This window comes from Pseudophryne corroboree, chromosome 4, assembly GCF_028390025.1.
Source record: "Pseudophryne corroboree isolate aPseCor3 chromosome 4, aPseCor3.hap2, whole genome shotgun sequence".
Taxonomy (NCBI): domain Eukaryota; kingdom Metazoa; phylum Chordata; class Amphibia; order Anura; family Myobatrachidae; genus Pseudophryne; species Pseudophryne corroboree.
In genome coordinates this window covers 177,566,781-177,588,222 of record NC_086447.1, presented here as the reverse complement: position 1 = coordinate 177,588,222, position 21,442 = coordinate 177,566,781, and the positions used below count along the sequence as shown (strand labels likewise).

At 46.4% G+C, this 21,442-nt stretch overlaps 1 long non-coding RNA gene across 1 annotated transcript; it reads left to right on the top strand.

The window, feature by feature from the left end:
- The first annotated feature begins 53 nt into the window (after positions 1 to 53).
- On the top strand, positions 54 to 14,309 carry LOC134911223 (uncharacterized). The gene is made up of 3 exons (XR_010176411.1): positions 54 to 1,028; positions 13,653 to 13,843; positions 14,135 to 14,309. It is a non-coding gene; the product is annotated as an uncharacterized LOC134911223 (long non-coding RNA).
- The last annotated feature ends 7,133 nt before the right edge of the window (positions 14,310 to 21,442 follow it).

The following is a 21,442-nucleotide window of genomic DNA, read 5'->3' as shown; positions in this document are numbered from 1 at the left end:
ACTGGAGGATCTCAGCGAGTTCGAGGTGATTCAAAATTATCGGTTATCAACTCGCGACATATATTCGCTGTACGCTCTGTTGGAGGCCGATCTGGAACCTCGGGCACGGACCAATCGCGCAGTCAGCGGTTTCCAGAAACTGCTGGCTACGTTACATTTTTTGGCGTCAGGCACATTCCAGCCTACTTTGTCTCAAACATGCGGTTTTTCACAGTCGACACTGTCGCGCTGTATAACCCAGGTCATTAGGGCTTTCCGCAAATTGACGATCCAGTTCATCACATTTCCAGATACGGACAGCGGATGTCGTGAGATCAAATTAGGCTTTTTTACCAAATACAATTTTCCCAATGTTCTGGGCACGATTGACTGTACCCACGTGCAGATCAGACCGCCACGGAATTCGGAAGAATGTTTTTGGAACCGAAAACATTTCCATTCCATGAATATACAGGCGGTCTGTGATGTCAACATGAAATTTTTGAATATTTTTGTGGGATTTCCTGGATCGTCTCACGACTCCTTCATCCTAAGTCAGTCATCGCTGTTTGACAATTTCGAAACAGGAAACATGCCAGGTGGCTGGCTGTTAGGTATTTATTTTAATTGTTTTTTTTTTTTTTTTATATTACCCACCATTTTTTACATTTCCATAGGCGATGCGGGTTATCCCAACAAATCGTGGCTCTTGACCCCATTGTCTAATCCTGTTGGTAGAGCAGAAAAACGTTACCAAGAGACACACAAAGCATCAAAGCAAGTAATTGAGCGTGCCTTCGGTGTACTTAAAAGCCGGTTTAGATGTTTAGACACTTCCGGTGGTGCTCTTTTGTACTCACCGGCAAAGGTTTGCGGCATGGTAAATGCATGTTGTATTTTACACAACATATGTGTCGCAAACCGTTTGCCGGTGACTCTTCGTCGCAGTGCTTTCCGACGCGGGAACCGTTCTTCTGCTCTACCGGTGGGTATGGACGAAGGAGATGATTCCCGACGGACATTGATCCAAAGCTTTTTTTCCACTGCCTGTGAGTATACTTGTAACATTTTGACAATGCTAAATTCCTTTGTCGTATAAACAACCCTTATGAAGCTAAGAACACTGTACGCTGTTTACTTAAGAAGTACCGTAATGGTACGCTATCTGCGTAGCGATCGCTCAGCCGTAGGCGAGACGCTCAAGCGTCACGTTCGCTCACGGCCCAGTGATCACAGGACACGTTATTGGTTATGTCTAGGGGAATGATTCGCTGTAGCGTAGCGTACGCTCGAGACCACGAGGAGGTCACCAGCGGTGCAGGCGCTCACAGCACAATACCTTTATATTTAAACCTTTTAACAATGTAATGCGCTATATATCTTAATGTGAATACAGGGTGTAAGTGCAACCTTGTGTAACCTGACTAACTACAAAGCTGATTGAACGTCACCGACGCTCAAGTGAACACTTAACACTATAGAAAATACACAGATACTTGTTTAGGGTTCCAAAGCCTATTATCCGTATTATATCTAGTATACTTGTAAAAGAGTAACACAGTACAAATGATACACTACAATATAACAAAGACTTCCTAACCAAACACCTAACTAAGGGATAAACTACAATACTATCCTGATCTAATACAATACAATACAATACAATAAAGTTTAGTCTAGGGGAGATATGAGAGAAAAGAGAAAATAGAGAGAGAGAAATAGACACAGAGGGAGAGAGAGAAATTGGCTCACAGAAAGACAATGATTACGGAGAGAACTTACGCACAAGGGTATGATCGCCAGCGCCTCGATATCCAGCTCCCGATTATCAGCAGATAACCGTTGATGAGAGAGTGAGAGCTGGATGTGGTCGGCCTGCCTATTTATGCTCCACACACAATGCAATCTCCTGGTCCTACAATCCCATTGTCCATTGGCCGAAGGAATTCGGCCCTGCATCATAACAAAAGGTCATAGGGTGATTCATACAGGTGGGCTGTGACGATTTCCAACAGCTCAGGTGGGTGGGAAACTGGGTTTCCCGCCGCATACCTGAGTATGTGCAAATCATAGAAATGGACATAAACTTCTTATGTCCATAACTATTCGCACGAGCGATTAATACGCTCCAAACCAACACCGGAATATTGCTAATTAAATACTCTTCCGATGGGTACCAAACACTGCAGTATGATTCCTGTTAAACCCTTCGTACGATGCAAAGAGGGATTCCTCAGCTCTGGGACATTATACTTTAACCAAACTTACAGAAACTATCAAAGGGATCATGATCTATAAACTACATTAATTGTGAACATTTGTAACTAATGAGTCGCACGCTACGATCACATAAACTCTACCGTAAATGCGCATACTGCGCGTGCGAGTGCACGCTATTGCGGGTATGCGCTTCCACGGGAGAGCGTATGCACGCGCAGCACGGACCAGTGTGCGGTGCAAATATGGCATCGTGCATAGAGACATTTTTCTGACTTCGACAGTCCACCCTTTGGCAGTCAATAATAACTGCCACAAAACATTTAAGGAGAAAAATGTAAGTCAGGGGTTAATTGATTTCCATGGTGGGGTAAGGAAGAAGAGAGGAGTAGGTGTGAAAAGGGTATGACCTAGTGAGAAAGTAGAAGCATGTGTGTATGAGTCCATGTTTGGAGGGTCATGTATCATCGTGCCGTACGTGTGGTAAATCAAGCTTCGAGGTATTGCGAAGTATACATTTGAATTCCTTCTTATCCTGTGGTACAGGTCTGTGGATGGGCTGTCAAACTTTACCGAGCTCATTTTGGCTGTAGTTGTAACAAAATGGGGATGCACATTTTAGTTGATGATACATGAATGGGGGAGGTATGTGGTTGCTGATATCTGTGCCTGTATTCCCTATCGACTATGTGTGTCATTACCTGAGGGTTGTAGAGATGAAGATAAAGAACACTTATGGAAAATGCAATGATATTCTATGTCAGGGAAATGTACATCTGTCGATTGAGGTCTTGATTGGTGTCGGTTGATTGGAGTCTTCTTCTTTGTGCTTTTGCTCATAAATCGTGAGTAAAGCAAACAACGTCCATGGATTTACAAAAAAAAATGTTGGGCTAGCGTGATTTTAAAGTTCCTAGGGAAACTGGGGTACCCATGGCATTGTCCATCAAAATCTTGTATAACAGGTCGTCTGCTCTTCTTCTTTCCATCTTTCCGTTGTCGGCCCCTTGGCTCATCAAATCCTTCGTCTACGTGGGTCTTTGTACCTCGGAGGAAAACATAGAAATGGGTGAAAGACGGACCGTATACTCATTACATCATCACATTCTGGTTTCTATCATTGGGTCATAAATCAAATCCAGGTTAATTACAGTTTCCTCACTCCTCAAGCTCATCACTTTTGTACTTTGTTTGCACCTCATCAAAGCCTGCCCGCATCTAAATATCAATCCAATAGATATAACAACACCTAAGATACACAGGAGAAACTTTCCAACATCCATTATGACTCCTTGAGCCCACTCTCCCAAACCGGAGAACCAATTTCGCGGGTTCAACCATGACACCCAACCAGTCAGCTCATTACCTACAGCAGCAAGGGTGAGATTGTGTTTCCGACGAAATTCCCACTTTAATTGCAGAATATCATCCATCTTTTGGTCTATGACCTCTACCGGATCCTCGGTACTATTTGTGATGTACGTGCAACACTTTATGCCGTACTGTGTTGCCAATGTAACACAATATCCGCCTGTTACTGCTGTAAGGTAATTAAGAACCATCCTATGCTGAACCAGTTCTGTTTTATAAGCTTGGAGTTCCCTTCCAGTGTATCTAAACGTGTCATCATACATTTCAGTGATATTATCTAACAAATTGGCGAGTGCGGAAATGTATTTATAATTCATCACTCCTCGAGCGGTACGAGTGAAATCTAACGCTACCAGAACCTGAATCCCGGTGGATTCATGGATAAGATCAGAGGCCGGATGCTCTAACCTTTCTGACAGGTGTCTTTTAACAAGGTGCTCGTAGTGAGTGTGAGTGTAAGGAGCTTGGGCACCACGGTGTATGTCCTTCATTTTGTCATGTGTAAAAGTCATCACTTCAGGCAATACTTTTCCAATATAACACAATCCTTCAGAGTTTGGGGCAAGCCACTTGTACGCCTTTCTCCCGCATATGAAATATGCATCATCGGGGAGAACATATGGGACGGAGAAGGACATGACCATGTTACAAACCTTCCAGGTGAAATCTCCTGACCCTAATTCTTCCATCTGCCTAATGCACGTATCGGTTTGTACGATATGTGCACAGTATCCTGGTGATACCTCTCCAACTTTAGTAATCCTATTTCCTAAGGTATATCGATACCGGAAAGATTTTCCTCTACTGGCTATGTGGCGTACGAGCTCTGTATCTGTAGGCATTCTATCTGCTCTGTGTGAAAAGGTCATGGTAAGGTTGCTCCATGACACTTCCCAATTTCCCGGTTTTCTGGGATTGGAGATGTTAAAACATATGAGGGACCTATCCACATGGTATTGGTGGAGCTTCAAACTAGGAGGGCTGGAGATGTTAAACCTCCGGTCCACCGGTCTCCCACCACTTAGCTCAAGTACCTCCCCTAACGTTAAAGGAAATGGTACTAGCCCTGATTTACTGTGACCCTGAGGTACTTGAGAGCATACCCAACAATCTGTTTGGTTTAACACGCTACCCACTAGAGAGTGATAGTCACTCAATGGATGCCGGTCCATATGGATATTAAAACTAGATTGGCATTTCTTTATGCATCCATCTTCAACCAGATTATCACATAGCCTACAGATACAATTTTCCTCAGCTAACAATCCATCACAATTTCTTCTATCGGATCGTTTTCTGATACTCGCCTTTGCTTGTTGGTTTGGTTGATCTTGGAAAACTACGCCTCCATCATCATAATCGGAACCCATTCCAGAACCTCTCTCGACCTCTATGGTACTCTCGCCGGAACAGACTGCTCTGGTCAACATCATGGTTAACATCAAAATCCGGATTACAGTCTCTTGGGGCAAGTCCATCTTTGAGGAGGAAATAGAGAAGAATGAGAAGGGGGAAAAAGAAATTTTAAGGGAGAGGGGATGGGAAGTGGAGAAAACAATAAAAGGGAGAGGGGAGTCGACAGCTGCTTTCGGTCTTCAAGGCTCAGGTGCCGCCTCAGTCCTCCTGGAACAGACACTCTAGTGATACAACCTCTACCGTCTGTTCCTTATCACGGGACTTCTCTGGATCAGCAACCTTCTTGCAGTGGGATGAATGGACCCAAGTCTCTCTCTCAGCAACCTTCAATGCTGTGGTGCTAGTCAATAAGACCTGGTATGGTCCTTCCCATCTATCAATAAGACAACCTGAGCGTAGAAAATTTCGTATCATTACATAATCCCCAGGTTCAATGTCATGACAATTACTATCTGGTAAATCAGGAATCACCAACTTCAGATTATCATTTTGATTCTTCAACTGCTTACTCATGTTAATCAAGTACTTTACAGTTACTTCATTGTTACATTTCAAATCATCCTGAGGGTTAATCATGACATGCGGTTGTCGACCAAACAAGATTTCAAAAGGGGACAGATTAAGAGGGGACCTGGGAGTGGTTCTGATGCTATACAAAACAATGGGTAAAGCTTCTGGCCACGTCAAACCTGTCTCTGCCATTACTTTACTCAATTTATTTTTAATGGTGCTGTTCACTCTTTCGACCTTCGCACTCGCCTGTGGACGGTACGGAGTGTGCAGCTTGCTATCAATACCCATCAACTTACACATTCCTTGAAAGACATCACCTGTAAAATGGGTACCCCTATCACTTTCAATGATTCTAGGGATACCATATCTACATACAAATTCCTGCACAATTTTCTTAGCTGTAAACATAGCGGTATTTGTAGCTGCTGGAAAAGCTTCGACCCAATTCGAGAAAACATCTATACAAACAAGTACATACTTCAAATTTCTACATGAGGGTAATTGGATGAAGTCAATTTGTATTACTTGGAAAGGGCCGCCGGCAGGTGGGATATGGGAGGGTTCTGTAGGTATTGCCTTTCCAATATTCTTTCTCAGACAGGTAAGGCATGACATTGCTCTTTTACTCGCATGAGAGGAGAATCCTGGGGCGCACCAGTATGCTCTTACCAATTTGCACATCCCCTCCCTGCCTAGATGAGTCAGCCCGTGAGCTGCTTCAGCCAGACATGGAAGGTATGCCCTGGGGGCCACTGGTTTACCATGTCCATCCGTCCAGAGCCCTGAGGACTCCTGGCCATATCCCTTTGCTTTCCAGACTGCTCTCTCCTGAGTGGAACACAAATTCTGCATCTCACACAACTTCTGTGTGTTGATGGTATTAAATACCATCAACTGTGTGGCGTCTGTCTGTATGGGGGTAGCAGCTGCAAGCTTTGCGGCTTCGTCTGCTCGGCTGTTACCAAGGGATACTGGGTCTTGACTATATGTATGTGCTTTACATTTGATAACAGCCACTCTGTCGGGTTCCTGTATCGCTGTTAGAAGCCTTTTTATGTGAGCTGCATGCGCTATCGGTGTACCAGCTGCCGTCATGAAATTTCTGAGACGCCATAGCGCTCCGAAATCATGGACTACCCCGAACGCGTATCTAGAATCGGTGTAGATATTGGCAGACTTACCCTTAGCCAATTCACATGCTCTGGTTAGGGCGACCAGTTCAGCAACCTGGGCTGAGTGAGGTGGGCCTAGCGGTTCCGCTTCTATGGTGTCTTGGTCATCTACGACTGCGTATCCAGTACACAAGTCTCCCGAGTCTGACTGTCTGTGACAACTACCGTCCGTGTAGAACGTGAGTTCTGCATCTTCTAGTGGATTGTCACTGATGTCAGGCCTTGCGGTAAAATTTTGGGTCAAATATTCCATACAATCATGTGTATCTTCCTTTGCATTAAATCCTCCTTCCCCATCACTCTCACCTCCCACCCTTTGTGCCTGTCCAGGCACACCTGGGAGAAATGTTGCAGGGTTTAATGCACTGCATCTCCTTATGGTGATGTTTACGGGGGCCATTAGTGCTAATTCCCATCTCGTAAACCTGGCTGATGAGACGTGTCTGGTTTGGGCAGAATTCAATAAGGCAGATACCGCATGCGGTGTATGGATTGTGAGGTTGTGGCCTAGCACGACATCTTCGCTTTTCGTCACTAGCAATGCTATCGCCGCAACGCTACGCAAGCATGTGGGGAGGGACCGCGCTACCGTGTCTAGCTGAGCGCTGTAGTATGCAACTGGCCTGCTGGCATCACCGTGTTTTTGTGTTAGTACCCCTGCTGCGCACCCAGCACTTTCTGTTCCGTATAGCTCAAAGGGTTTCCCATAGTCTGGCATACCTAGTGCTGGTGCCTGCGTTAGGCATTGCTTGAGTCTCTCAAATGCTGTTTCGGATTCGTCTGTATGCGAAATCCGATCAGGTTTGTTTGAGGAGACCATTTCCTGCAAAGGTAGTGCTAATATGGAAAACCCTGGGATCCAATTACGGCAATACCCACACATTCCTAAAAACGTCCTTATCTGTTGCTGGGTTTGTGGCAGTGTCATGTCTCTAATGGCTTGGATTCTATCAGCGGTCAGGTGTCTCAGTCCTTGTGTTAGACAGTGTCCCAAATATTTTACCTTAGTCTGGCATAATTGCAACTTGTCTTTGGAAACCTTGTGACCTGTGTCTGAAAGATGAAACAGGAGCTGTTTCGTATCCTTCAGGGAAGCTTCCAGTGAATCTGAACACAGCAGTAAATCATCCACATACTGTATTAATACTGACCCACTCTCTGGTTGAAAAGACTGTAAACAATCATGCAAAGCCTGAGAAAATATACTTGGACTGTCTATGAAACCTTGGGGTAATCGAGTCCACGTATATTGGACTCCTCTGTATGTGAATGCAAACAAATATTGGCTGTCAGGGTGCAGAGGTACCGAAAAGAAAGCGGAGCAGAGGTCAATAACAGTGAAAAATTTGGCAGTGGGAGGAATTTGCATTAGGATGACAGCTGGATTAGGCACTACGGGGAACTGACTCTCGACTATTTTGTTAATCCCCCTTAGATCCTGCACTAGCCTGTAACCCCTCCCCCCACTCTTTTTAACAGGGAAGATGGGACTATTTGCTGTGCTGGACGTTCTTACTAGAATGCCCTGTTGTAGCAAGCGCTCTATTACGGGAAAAACTCCTAACTCCACCTCTGGCTTCAGAGGATACTGTGGGATTTTTGGAGCTATCCTACCTTCTTTTACTTGTACTACTACTGGAGCTACGTTTGCCATTAATCCAGTGTCCTGTCCATCTTTTGTCCAAAGTGACTCTGGTATCTGAGATGTCATCTCTTCTATTTGGGATGGATTCCTATTTGTCATAATGGAATGTGACATTAATTTTGATGGGGAGTCTAACATGTCTCGTACTTCCTGAGCGTGATTCTCAGGGATGTCCAAGAATACACCTTCAGGAGTACAATAAATGACGCAACCCATTTTACATAGTAAGTCTCTTCCCAGGAGATTAGTTGGTGCAGATGCAGCCAGCAAAAAGGAATGCTTGGTATGCAAAGGCCCTATTGTAATCTCGGCTGGTTTGCTAACAGGGTAGTGCTGGACTACTCCTGTTACTCCCATGGCTGGAATTGTCCTACCAGTGGTTCTCATGCCCACTGTCGAATTTATCACTGACTTGGCCGCCCCTGTGTCTACAAGAAAGTTTAAAGTTTTACCAGCCACATTGATTGCAATCTCTGGTTCGCTTCCAAGACTGGCAATCAATTTAACTGGTTGCAGATTACAGGTATGGCCACACCCCTATTGGGTATGCTGACCTCCCTGAATCCCATTGGCAGCAACTATTTGTGCGGGGTTTAGTTGGGAACTACCAGAGGCATGCCAATCTCTGTTCGGAGGGTATCTTTTTGTTTCCCCTGTATGTGGCTCAAAACTCCGCCTCTGTGGACCCTGCTCCCAATGTCGTGTGTTGTGTTGTTGTCTAGGGGGTTGAAAAGATCTTTGTACATTTCTTACTCTACAGTCTCGTGCATAGTGTCCCTGTCTGTTACAAGAAAAACATGTTATTACACTTGCCTTACCCACAGGATTCGGTGGTACATACGCAGGCTGCCTTGTGGTCAGCGCCTGTATACTTACTGACATCAACTTATCACTTTGCGACTCCCTGTGCCTAGTGATGTTTCTGTCATGATCAATAGCAGCCTCTCTCAAGCCGGACACTGACAGACCTCGCCAACATGGTTGTGTGGTCTGTACCCTAGTTTTTAATGTTTCTTTCAAACCATCCATTAGTACAGATACTGCTACTTCTCGATGGTTTGGGTTGGTCTTTATGTCTTCTATACCAGTGTACTTTGCCATTTCTGATAGTGCCCGGTGAAAATATTCTATTGCCGTTTCGGACTCCTTTTGCTTAATGGAAAATATTTTATTCCATTTAACAATGGCTGGGAAATACTCCTTTAGCTGCAAATTTATCCTTTTTACATTATCCTTATTGTACACGTCTGTAAGCGGTACATCTTTATCCAATGCACAATCGGCTAAAAACTGAGTTGCATCAACATTTGAAGGTAAACAAGCTCTTAGCAGTATCTGCCAATCCTTGTTGTTGGGCTCTAAAGTGTTTCCTAAATCCCTGATGTATTTTTGGCTAGCAACTAAGTCCTTCCTGGGGTCAGGAAATTCGGACACTATTGTTCTTATTTCCATTCTGGAAAATGGGGCGTACATGGCAATATTCCTTATGGGAGTGGCTCCAGACACATCTGTTTTTCCATTGGGAACTGCTATTACCCTTACAGGAGCAATTCTAACAGCCTCTTCCTGTGTAGATTCTACAGCTTGTTGTGGTACAATTGTTTCAGTGTAGTGCATGGTGCCGTACTTACCCGTTGACACGACCTCACCTATCCCTCCGCTAGGGGCTTTCACTAATCTCGTGGGTGTCGCTGTGCCTACTGTGGTCTCTGCTATGGTGGCTGCAAGAGAGAGAGCTGAAATTGTTGCTGAATCGTCCTCTTGATCACACTCCTGAGGAAGGTTCAAAACAGGGTACATCTTGCACGGGTTAATACTTGCATGAGTTATTCGGTTAACATCATTTACATTTACAGGGTTACTAAGAGTTTGTGTTTTACAACCCAGTGCGTTTCTCTCCGCAATCAACTTCTCTCCTGCAATGTATGGTGGAGGAGGAGCTGTGGCAATCAACTTCCTGACTGCCCCAGATCCTGCTGCCAGAGCCAAACCTCTCTGTATCTCACCTTCCTGGTGCCATAACTGTAAGTAATCATGATGCTGAATTCGTCTCTTTGATGATTTTACGAGACATATCCTCCTCCTTAAATTTTGTAACACCTCTGGACTGAAGCTACCTATTCTTGGGAACTTGTCCCTGTCTTGTACAGTCATTCTTTGCCATTCATCACATAAAACCTCTGTGTGACTACCGTATTTTTCACACATAATGTATCTTGCCGACCCAATTGGTCGGTCCTCCGAATCAACCTGAACCTGGGTTGATCGCCCCCTACCGGAACAAATGGCCCCCATAATCTGTAGGCGTTGCTTATTCCTCCTTGGATCTTTTATCTCAAGGTTTTCAGCGAACCCTTACAAACCAAGATGTCCTTGGGCAGGCCGGCGGTGGTGGTTTATCAAGTACCCCACTTACTTCTCGCCCACGTTGGCCTGTGCCGCAATCACTGTAACCAGAGCTGTGGTACCCAACCCAGGGCCCCTGTAAACCTTTACTTACTGGGGCGTGCTGGACCTACCAGTCCCCAGCAAGTATCGGTTGTTGGATAGTTCCTGAGTGACCAGCGAACTTCCCTTCCAAAAATAAAAAATTACACAAATCACGTCAGAATGTACAAATAGCGTTTGTGACCACTTTACTCTAATGGTATTTAGGTCAGATTACTAACTACTGCACACAATTACGTGTGGTCCAATCGTTCAGTACACGAGCACTACTTGTCATGTACTGAAAGACCAATGGAATCGATGTTTCCGGCCGCGATTCCTTCAGCAAGAGCTTATGGCCTATATGGGTTCTGCACCAACACCCCAGGCGTTGTGCCACTGGACTTTTATAGCGGACCTTTTACCTTACGACCTCCTGGTCTTGTTCCTTATGACCTCCTGGTCTTGTTACCTTATGGTCCGCTATACTCTAATGCTCAAATATTATTTTAACCAGGGATGCCTCCCTAGCCACCGTATATGTCACTTACACGTATGTTCCTCGACGAGTACTCGACTTTCCTTTTGGTTCCACCTTAAAGTTATATAAACTTTTGTATACAAACACACTCACTCAACACATGTACACTTTGTTTCTATATCTATTTCTGCGCAGAAATTGTCTTCAGGCCAAAAGTGTTACCAATTAGGAGCAGGATCTGTTAAACTAAATTTCAGATTTTCCAAAAAATAGATTTGCGTTATTTACCGCGTCGCGTTATCTACCGCTGTGCGTTACTTATCGCTTTTGCGCTAATTATCGCTTTGCGCTAATTATCGCTTTTCGTGACTTGGGCTACGTGGGCGTAACCAGACGCTACGTTGCGTAATGAACGCTGCGTGCGTCTGCCTTTTGGATTGCGTACGCTAGTCTTTGTTAGCGACACGTGTACGCAATGCAAAGGATCCACCGTAACACAATATATTTATTTATCAATGTAGATGATCCCTGATCATCTACCGCAATCCACACTGACTGCCTTGTATCTCAGACAAACCGTGTGTTTGTTCTATACTTTAACTATTACCTCTACTTTTAAATAACAGCAAATCTCTTTTTAGCACTTTCTATCAACTATAAAAAAATTGGCAAACAGGAATAGTGATATACGAAATTTGAAAAAGAAATGCAGATAAATGTATGCGTACGCAAGACAAAAGAAAAATAAACAGTTTTAAAAGACACAAGCGTTTTGTTCTTACTTCCGGTTACCGGATTCCTTCGGCACTCTTTACCTAAGCGAAGCAGACGCTTATCCCGTCAGCAACTGCGAGACAACCTCCCACCCTTTGCTGGGGGATAATGTCTGCTGATCTACCTAGTGCAGATATGAGAAGGACCGGACGAGCCCGCAATTGACAATGCTAAATTCCTTTGTCGTATAAACAACCCTTATGAAGCTAAGAACACTGTACGCTGTTTACTTAAGAAGTACCGTAATGGTACGCTATCTGCGTAGCGATCGCTCAGCCGTAGGCGAGACGCTCAAGCGTCACGTTCGCTCACGGCCCAGTGATCACAGGACACGTTATTGGTTATGTCTAGGGGAATGATTCGCTGTAGCGTAGCGTACGCTCGAGACCACGAGGAGGTCACCAGCGGTGCAGGCGCTCACAGCACAATACCTTTATATTTAAACCTTTTAACAATGTAATGCGCTATATATCTTAATGTGAATACAGGGTGTAAGTGCAACCTTGTGTAACCTGACTAACTACAAAGCTGATTGAACGTCACCGACGCTCAAGTGAACACTTAACACTATAGAAAATACACAGATACTTGTTTAGGGTTCCAAAGCCTATTATCCGTATTATATCTAGTATACTTGTAAAAGAGTAACACAGTACAAATGATACACTACAATATAACAAAGACTTCCTAACCAAACACCTAACTAAGGGATAAACTACAATACTATCCTGATCTAATACAATACAATACAATACAATAAAGTTTAGTCTAGGGGAGATATGAGAGAAAAGAGAAAATAGAGAGAGAGAAATAGACACAGAGGGAGAGAGAGAAATTGGCTCACAGAAAGACAATGATTACGGAGAGAACTTACGCACAAGGGTATGATCGCCAGCGCCTCGATATCCAGCTCCCGATTATCAGCAGATAACCGTTGATGAGAGAGTGAGAGCTGGATGTGGTCGGCCTGCCTATTTATGCTCCACACACAATGCAATCTCCTGGTCCTACAATCCCATTGTCCATTGGCCGAAGGAATTCGGCCCTGCATCATAACAAAAGGTCATAGGGTGATTCATACAGGTGGGCTGTGACGATTTCCAACAGCTCAGGTGGGTGGGAAACTGGGTTTCCCGCCGCATACCTGAGTATGTGCAAATCATAGAAATGGACATAAACTTCTTATGTCCATAACTATTCGCACGAGCGATTAATACGCTCCAAACCAACACCGGAATATTGCTAATTAAATACTCTTCCGATGGGTACCAAACACTGCAGTATGATTCCTGTTAAACCCTTCGTACGATGCAAAGAGGGATTCCTCAGCTCTGGGACATTATACTTTAACCAAACTTACAGAAACTATCAAAGGGATCATGATCTATAAACTACATTAATTGTGAACATTTGTAACTAATGAGTCGCACGCTACGATCACATAAACTCTACCGTAAATGCGCATACTGCGCGTGCGAGTGCACGCTATTGCGGGTATGCGCTTCCACGGGAGAGCGTATGCACGCGCAGCACGGACCAGTGTGCGGTGCAAATATGGCATCGTGCATAGAGACATTTTTCTGACTTCGACAATTTGTATTATCGTGTAAACTGATATTGTAATATTCTAAAAAAAATCTTTATTTATGTATTTCAGAGTTTTACATCCTGTTGACGCACCTTCCCAGACCTGTTTTCAAAGTTTCGTCCTGTTGACGACCTGTTACCCCGTTTTTTCCTGTTGTTGGGTTGCCGCAAATATTGGACCCGTTTATCCAACTCTACCATGGGCAACCTACTTGTGATGTGGACCTGAACCTCCGCCATGTAGCAGACAACTCCCCTCAGGTGAGATGTATTGCCCAAAACTCCCTCCTGTGTTCAAGTCACCCCGGCATGTCCAAAGTGCAGCCCTCCGGCATTTGCAAAACTGCACATCCAATCATGCCCTGATACACCAATGCTTACACTGTGTCAGGGAATGTTTGGATGTGTAGTTACTCAAGTGCCGGAGGGCTGCATTTGGGACAAAGGCCGCTGTAACCTGCTTGTGTCAAAGTGTTGCTTGTACCTTTTCTTTTCCATAGAAGGGTGACACTATTACCAATAGCTGGAACCTCATACTATTCTCTTCCACAGGTCTTGCGGAGTATCCTTCCCAAGTGGCTTGAATCCTCATGGATGAAAAGGGACACGACAGTTCCCCTGCTGTACCATGGGCGACCTAACACAATACCACTGCATCTCATATATTACATTTTATTTACTAATAATTTAAAGAAAAACACACAAAACTTCTCATTTTAAAACTTTATTGAAGAAATATAATTGTATTTTATTTTGGAATAAAAAATAAAATGTAATAAAACACAAAAAGTAGTGTTTGTTCTTCTTTACATTCTTTTCTTGTGTAGATATCTGTGGGAAAAACTAATGATGTCATGTTCATTCCTTTCCCAAGAACATTTTTGGAACCACACAATCCAGCATGACCCATTGCTGGGCTGTGTTGTTCCACAAGGGCAGACGGTCCAAAGTGGAAGAGTGGTGTCAGTGGTCAGCACTTTGACACGCCTGCACTTGTGGAACCACACAGCCCAGCATGACCCATTGCTGGGCTGTGTGGTTCCACAAGGGCAGGCGTTCCAAAGTGGCAGAGTGGTGTCAGTGGTCAGCACTTTGACACGCCTGCACTTGTGGAACCACACAGCCCAGCATGACCCATTGCTGGGCTGTGTGGTTCCACAAGGGCAGGCGTTCCAAAGTGGCAGAGTGGTGTCAGTAGTCAGCACGTTGACATGCCTGCACTTGTGGAACCACACAGCCCAGCATGACCCATTGCTGGGCTGTGTGGTTCCACAAGGGCAGGCGTTCCAAAGTGGCAGAGTGGTGTCAGTGGTCAGCACTTTGACACGCCTGCACTTGTGGAACCACCCAGCCCAGCATGACCCATTGCTGGGCTGTGTGGTTCCACAAGGGCAGGCGTTCCAAAGTGGCAGAGTGGTGTCAGTGGTCAGCACTTTGACACGCTTGCACTTGTGGAACCACCCAGCCCAGCATGACCCATTGCTGGGCTGTGTGGTTCCACAAGGGCAGGCGTTCCAAAGTGGCAGAGTGGTGTCAGTGGTCAGCACTTTGACACGCCTGCGCTTGTGGAACCACACAGCCCAGCATGACCCATTGCTGGGTTGTGTGGTTCCACAAGGGCAGGCGTTCCAAAGTGGCTGAGTGGTGTCAGTGGTCAGCACTTTGACACGCCTGCGCTTGTGGAACCACACAGCCCAGCATGACCCATTGCTGGGCTGTGTGGTTCCACAAGGGCAGGCGTTCCAAAGTGGCAGAGTGGTGTCAGTGGTCAGCACTTTGACACGCCTGCACTTGTGGAACCACCCAGCCCAGCATGACCCATTGCTGGACTGTGTTGTTCCCCAAGGGCAGGCGGTCCAAAGTTTCTTGAATATATACATTGAAACATGGCTTTACTCACCTTGGTACGCACAACACGAACTACGCCGTCCACTTCACTTTTCCACCCAATCCTATGAAGAAGCCAAAAATAAACACTAGTGAATAGTAAATTCACACAACATTGAAAGCCTATTTTACACCAATAGAAAAAGGAGTTTGTTTTAAAAAAAAAAGTGGTATCAGAATAGCTCTTTGGCCCATCATACATGTAGCCACAAGGAGCTTTCATCAGTTACCACACGCGCCCGCATACATGCCCGCGCATGTATGCCTAGACATAAAGCTCCTTGGTAGTATCCGGTCGAGAGTGGGGGAGCCCAACACAAACATAACATTATTAAGAAAAAAAAAAACTAATGGGAGGGGGAGAAAGGGAAACATGAAAAACATAAGAGTAAATAATAAAACAATACGACCGGGCTTATGGTGGTTGTCCATCTGGATCATCTTCTTCCTCCTGATGGGGCGTCGATGCCCTGGGCGGCTGGGGAGTGTGTTGACTTGGCCTCGGTGGCCGTGCGGGTGTAGATGATGCGGCCGGTGTTGGTGGTGGAGGCATCTGGTGGGTGGGGTACATCCCTGTATATCCTTGGTACAGCTGTGACCATCTATACCAGGATGGTGGTGGAGGAAGGGAAGGAGGCATCCGTGTGGCTTGTGATGGCGGATGTGGTGGTTCACCAGCGTGTTGATGAGCTGGCTCTGGGAGCTTATCGTACATCATCTGCAGTGTGGTTGCGATGATCTGTTGGCTGGATGCCGAATGTCGTTGGCTCTCCGACATGTTGTCAACGCTGTGTGCCAGGCATGATGTGTTATCCACCAGCCGGTTGATGGATGTGGCCAGAACGTGAAGTATGTCCATAGTCTCCCTGTGATCTTCTCGTCTGGTCTTTTGCGTTTCTGCCGTGCTGTCGGCATGAGCCTTTTGCATTTCAACCAGACCGTTTGCCATCTTCTCCATTATCTTCTCAATGGCGTCCAGTCTGGTTTCAACGACATTCGTGTAGGTATCCTGGCGGGCAGTCATCTCTGCTGCCAGGGTGTGTACCCTCTGAACATTTGAGGGATCCTGCCCTTCCTGTACGTCTGCCACCAATTGCATTTGTGCAGCTGAAAAGAAAATTAGAAATTAGTATACACATTCATACATTTGTTTGAAGGCTCACAATTCGATATTTACTCACACAGGGATGTAGAAACAGCGGGCTGCTGCACTTCCACCTCGTCGTCCGACGAATCCTGTAGGAGATCCGGCCTGAAGAAGGAACCAATCCCCGACGCAAGTCCGCTGCTGGTCCGTGGCACCTCTGTTTGCAAAAGAAAAAAAAATTTAAAGTTAATAAACTATACAAAAATGGCGCCCCCCCCTCCCATCCCCCACCCCAAGAAAAGAAAAAGAAAAAAACCTTCTCCATCCGGTGGTGCCGCTGCTCCAGCTTCACTTGTCCTCAATTCTGGAGACTTTTCAAGGGTCTGGCTGGATACTTCTGCACGGCTGTCTTCAAACCCAAGAAAAGTCTCGTCCGTTAACCCTGTAGACTCAAACAGTTCAGGTGATGGGTCCACAAGGGTAGTGTCTTGTTGAGGCTCTTCGGTCACAGCCCCAGAGCTCCTGGAGAGATGACGAGCTGGTGATGGTCTGCGCGCAGGAGATGTACTTTGGCGCCCAGCTGGTGGTGTGGTCGCCGACGGTGTCTGGCGCGTAGGTGATGTTCTGTGCGCTGATGTCTGGCGTGCAGGTGATGGTCTGCGCGCTGACGATGTCTGGCGCGCAGGTGACTTTCTGCGCGCTGACGATGTCTGGCGCGCAGGTGACTTTCTGCGCGCTGCTGATGCTTGCTGCGCAGGTGATGGTCCGCACGCTGCTGCCGATGCCTGCTGTGCAGGTGATGGTCCGCGCGCTGGCGATGTCCTGCGCGCAGGTGATGTCCTCTGGGCAGGCGTGTCTGGGGAAAAAGAACAAACACATATATAAAAAAAATAAAAAAAAAGATTAGTGCAGCTCATCTGAATGTATTCTTGCCATCAGGCCTCCTTTTGGACTGCTTGTCTCCCGCCGTCTTCCGTCTTCTGGGCGGTTCTACCTCCTCGGGAAAGCCAGCGGGACGGCTAGAGTCCACACCTCCGCGAACTCCTTGGACCATGACAGGGTTCATGCGCCTTTTAATAACTTCCTCCCAGGGTAGCCACTTCAGATTGAGAGCCGGACTACCTCCCGTAGCTGTCTCATGTCGGCGCTGAATCCTCATCTTCTTCTTGGTCTGTCTGCAGCAATCACTGTACCGCTTCATGCAGTTTCTGGTGCTCCGGCGGTTTCCAGATACTGCAGTGACTTGTGTCGCGATGGCATCCCAGATGTTTCGCTTGGTCTTAGCTGCTGTGGTCTGTGCCCTTGGTCCATACAGAACGTCGTAGGACCTGTCGACGCCATCCACTAGGGCACAGTTTTCTGCCTCAGTGTATCTGGGTCCACGCGGCTTCTTCTGTCCTGCGTCTTCACCAGAGGCTTCCTCCTCCGACTGATCCTCTGGCTGGCTTCTTGCCTTTAGGGATAAAAAAACAACAACAGGCATTTAATAAGATCGGTATGTACCTGTGAGTGTCAGTATCCCTGGCAGTGCGCAAAGATACCTGTAGGTGTGCATGGCAGTGCGCAAACTAGGGTGTGTCAAGTTGGATGCTATTGTGTCTGCAGGTGTTGTCAGTATTTACCTTTCTAGGCCTTTTCTTTTTCTTTTGCTTCTCTCTTTGGTCCCTTGACGACCACGGCTGGTCTCTGGTAGCCTGTTCGGTCGTATCCTCCTCCTGGGTCGGCTCCCACTCCTCATTGCTGAGCAGGGAAAGTTCTTCTGAGGAGTGGGGGGAAGGGGGGGATCGGGGCCGCTTGTCCCTGGACATTTCTGTTGTAAAAAGAAAAAAATATCTTTTTACCAATTTAACACACATTACATAATTACATGCAACCACACGTCATGCTGCTGGGACCCCAGTGCTCAAGCAGGACCAAACAACAACAAAAATTTAAAATTTGAAAAAAACCACAGCCAAACAAGCCAAAACCCCCGTACAAGCATCCCTGCACATGCTGGTGGTCAACCAGTGCTACAAAAGGAGCAAAAAACATGTTTTGGAAACAAACTACACCACATGTCGGCCCCATGGTGGATACCGACACAGGAAAAGTCAGCCCAAACAAGCCAAAAATCATCCCTGCACATGCTGGAGGTCAACCAGTGCTAAAGTAGGAGCAAAAAAACATTTTTTGGAAACAAACTACATCACCTGTCGGCCACATGGTGGATACCGACACAGTCTAAAATCACCCCAAACAAGCCAAAAAGCATCCCTGCACATGCTGGAGGTACACCAATGCAAAAGCATGACCCAAAAAAACATTTTATGGAGAGAAAAAAACGTGAAAAACTAACCCCAAACACAAAACTCCAAAAAAAACATGCAGCAATACAAGCAGGAGCTATATACACATGCCTGCACACATATACATACCCCAAACACCCCAAAGCAATGCAACATGTACACCTCATGCCCCCCCCCCCCACTACACAAACACATACATGCAACGCCAGACCACATGTGGTACTTACCTACAAATGTAGAAATCGCTCCAAAAACGACTCTCCTCCGGGGTAACAGGTATCCTCCTGTCCGTCCTGGATTAAAGCCTGCTGGGTGTCCAAACGATACCACAGCAAACAACAACCAATTTGCTAGCTCTGCTCCTCCACACACCTCCACACACCTCTCTGCAGGTTCACAAAATGGCTGCTGAGCACGCAGCAAACAAGCCCATATAAAGGTCTGAAAACGGCGGGAAGTCGAATCCAGGACGCCCACTACTCGACGATTGGTCCGTTATTCGACAAGGGGAGTGTAGAATGCGTTTTGTATTGCATATGTCGAATTCATGGTCCCGGGTAGAGGGTTCCGGCTGTCGAGTACAGTCGAATCTTAAAACGGACGAAAAAAAGACGCAATTCGGCCAGAATTGCATATACCCCATAGTCCTTTCCACCAGAGGAGGCACTAGTGGGGTGCGGACCACACCAGTGCAGGCAGATGAATCTCCGGGGTCAGCCCACCATCCCTGGGAATGCTGGGCACACCCCATGAGTGTAAAAACAGGGTTGGGCAGCAAGGTTGTGCCCCATTAGCGGGACCACGCCCCCTTTTAGGTGTGCAGGGGGGGGTGTTTAGCGCACTGGATGTCATGACCCACGTGATGTCCCTGCTTTCCACCTTCAGCGATCTTGAAGAAGGTATTACAGAAAGTACTAAACGGCCTGAGGCCATATGTAATAAATTTCAAGTTGTAAAAAGTGCACATTTCTCTTACATCCTAGAGGATGCTGGGGTCCACTCCACATGGGTATAGACTGATCCCTTGGGAGCCATGGGCACTTTAAGAGTTTAAAGTGTGGGCTGGCTCCTCCCTCTATGCCCCTCCTACCATACTCCGTTTAGAAAATGTGCCTGGTCACAGCTAGGGGAGCTCCTAGGAGTTCTTTTAGTTTTTTTAGTTTTTTTTAAAGAGTTAGGTACAGGGAGACTGCTGGCAACAGCCTCCCTGCTTCGTGGGACTTAGGGGGGGGGGGGGGGAGGGGGAGTAGGATCCAACCCTAGAGGTTAATGGCTCCTATCTCCGCTGACAGGACACTGAGCTCCTGAGGGTGATGATCGCAAGCCCCAGAGGCAACCGCTCACTCCCGCAGCACTGCCGCCACCCCCTAACAGAGCCAGAAGATCAAGGTGGTGAGTATAACACCGGCACACCGATAAGCGGGTCACCGGCGAGATTCATCGCCGGTGGTTCATCAGTGCATTCACCTTCTGGGGAAGATGGTTGCCTCCTATGAGGCCTCTACAGTACGGAAGATTCCATGCACGGTCTTTCCAACTGGATCTCCTGGACAAATGATCAGGATCTCATCTTCACATGCACCAGAGGATACATCTGTCACCGAAAGCAGGAATATCGGGGGTAATTCCAAGTTGATCGCAGCAGGAAAATTTTTAGCAGTTGGGCAAAACCATGGCCCTCATTCCGAGTTGTTCGCTCGCAAGCTGCTTTTAGCAGCTTTGCACACGCTAAGCCGCCGCCTACTGGGAGTGAATCTTAGCATAGTAAAATTGCGAACGAAAGATTAGCAGAATTGCGAATAGACACTTCTTAGCAGTTTCTGAGTAGCTCCACACTTACTCGGCAACTGCGATCAGTTCAGTCAGTTTAGTTCCTGGTTTGACGTCACAAACACACCCAACGTTCGCCCAGACACTCCCCCGTTTCTTCAGACACTCCCGCGTTTTTCCCAGAAACGGCAGCGTTTTTTCACACACACCCATAAAACGGCCAGTTTCCGCCCAGAAACACCCACTTCCTGTCAATCACATTACGATCACCAGAACGAAGAAAAAACCACGTAATGCCGTGAGTAAAATACCTAACTGCATAGCAAATTTACTTGGCGCAGTCGCAGTGTGAACATTGCGCATGCGCAATTAGCGGAAAATCGCTGCGATGTGAAGAAAATTACCGAGCGAACAACTCGGAATGACCACCCATGTGCACTGCAGGGGAGACAGATATAACATGTGCAGAGAGAGTTAGATTTGGGTGTGGTGTGTTCAATCTGCAATCTAAATTGCAGTGTAAAAATAAAGCAGCCCGTATTTACCCTGCACAGAAACAAAATAACCCACCCAAATCTGTCACAACTGAGGGCCTGAGCTGACGGGAGGCAGCCTCAGTTGTAGGGGCTGAGATGTACCGGAACCTGGGAGGTTGTATCAGACCCCTGGACATGTAAGTAACATGAATAATAACTGCCCGAAGGCGTGACCACGACAACTTGGATAAAAGTCAATGATGTTTATTATGACAACTCCGCAACACAGCAGCAGTAAAAGAAAACGTAAAAGTCAGCAAATAATAAATACAGTTCCTGGGTACTACAGGAT